The sequence below is a fragment of the Hipposideros armiger genome, unplaced genomic scaffold, assembly GCF_001890085.2.
Source record: "Hipposideros armiger isolate ML-2016 unplaced genomic scaffold, ASM189008v1 scaffold_87, whole genome shotgun sequence".
Lineage (NCBI taxonomy): Eukaryota > Metazoa > Chordata > Mammalia > Chiroptera > Hipposideridae > Hipposideros > Hipposideros armiger.
This window is the reverse complement of record NW_017731437.1, coordinates 745490-747051: the sequence shown is the minus strand read 5'-3', so window position 1 is coordinate 747051 and position 1562 is coordinate 745490. Positions and strand designations below refer to the sequence as shown.

The 1562-nt window shown below is 54.9% G+C and overlaps 1 protein-coding gene and 1 long non-coding RNA gene across 5 annotated transcripts in view; one reads left to right on the top strand and one right to left on the bottom strand.

The window, feature by feature from the left end:
- Positions 1 to 956, bottom strand: part of TMEM94 (transmembrane protein 94) — a 35836-nt gene extending 34880 nt beyond the window's left edge. For all 4 annotated transcript variants that reach the window (XM_019644319.1, XM_019644320.1, XM_019644321.1 and 1 more), the window contains exon 1: positions 861 to 956. The gene's annotated coding sequence lies outside the window, so the exon portion shown is untranslated. The remainder of the gene's footprint in view (positions 1 to 860) is intronic.
- A 51-nt stretch (positions 957 to 1007) lies between these two features.
- Positions 1008 to 1562, top strand: part of LOC109383689 (uncharacterized) — a 17069-nt gene continuing 16514 nt past the window's right edge. Inside the window, exon 1 of the long non-coding RNA XR_002124269.1 lies at positions 1008 to 1234. This is a non-coding gene — a long non-coding RNA (uncharacterized LOC109383689). The remainder of the gene's footprint in view (positions 1235 to 1562) is intronic.

Below are 1562 nucleotides of genomic sequence, written 5' to 3'. Positions count from 1 at the left end.
TACAGAGCTCCCTCCTTTTTTCCCCAAGAGCCAAACAAAAACTCGGAAGAGAGGGTGGGATGTAGCAGCACGTGACCAAATCAATGAACGCCCCAAAGTGTAGCCTGTTGTTACACACCAATGAAAGGAGAGCAGGGTTTCCCTCGTATCTGGCACGGGGCACCTGGCAGGGGCTCACACCATGGCACGCGAGGGATGTAAGAACTGGACTTTAGGGGTGTACGGCAAAGGAATGAGAACATAGCACACAAATCAGTTAATAGGATGGCAAGTATTGTGTTCCTCCGGTTGTTTCTAATGAGTCTATAGGCGAGTCTGGAAAGACGGAAATAAATTTTTTTTTAACAAAACCACGGCACTCTCCAAACTGCAAAATAGCTGCTCAGGGTTGAGAAGCCCCTGGGCTGGCTCCATCCATCCAGACACAGGGGACTCGGTCAGCGTGAGAGTCCGAGCAGCAGCTGTAAGCGCGCGCAGAAGAGACAACGGTCTGTGCTGGGCCCGGGATGGGGACTCCCAGAGGCCTATAAATATACGGTACGTCAGCCCTCTGGTGGAAACCCTCTGGGCCAGGGCCCAGCCACAACAAACCAGGGTCAGGGGCTCTTTGTTGGCGGGAGGCTTAGATTTCTGACGCGGGACCCCCAGTGTGTCTAGCCAGGGCCGAGGGCAACTGTGAGCACCTGGGGGGAAAGAGTCAGTTCTTTGACAGACCCCAGCAAAGGGATTCCCGGAGGCCATTCCCTAGGTGCAGACCCCAGACTCCCCTCGCCTCGGCCAAGAATCCAGAGGAATCGGAAGGCCGAGCACCACGCCCCCTTGCTCCCCTTGCTTCGGGCCACGGGCCTTGTCGTACTTACCCAGGCCTGGGGGCCTGTCTTCCTCGCCCGCGTCCTCTCCCCTCCCTGCCCCCTCCTCACTTCAGGTCCCCTCCTCCAGGGGCCGCAGCCATGTCTGTTACTGGCAACTCTAAGGGGGCTTTGCTCCCTTCTCGGACGATAGAGACGCCGCTGTCAAACTAATGTTCTGGGCGCCGATTGGTCGAAATCCGAGACGGGCGGGGATTCCTGGCATCTTATTGGCTTCACGACGCGCTAGGCTGTAGCCACAACCACCCCTTTGGGAGCTTGGCGGAATTAAGTGCCAAGTGATACAAGCCGGAGAGCACGCAATCACCGTGCATCTTTGGGCGTAATGCTCGGGCGCTTTCTTGTCCAGAGGGGCCTGATCAGAGGTAAGGGCACGGCTTCCGCCTCGATCAATTTTCCTTCGGAATTATACTAAAAAGATGGACAGAGTCACCCCCCTCCCCCCCCACACACACACACCTCCGCAGCCTTCTTTTTTTCTTTTTTAAATAAGCCCTTTGCAGAATGCACGTGTCTCCTAAGCGCCTTCCTTGTTGCTGGAAACAAATGCTTAGAGACATCTTGCTCAGAGACCTTGGAGGGAGTCCCTCAGGGATTAATATTGCGTTCAAACCAAAGCTGGTGAGTCTAAGGCAATATTGACGTTTTCTCCTCAGCTCGGTTGAACTCTACAGGGAAAAACAAGCTAAAAAA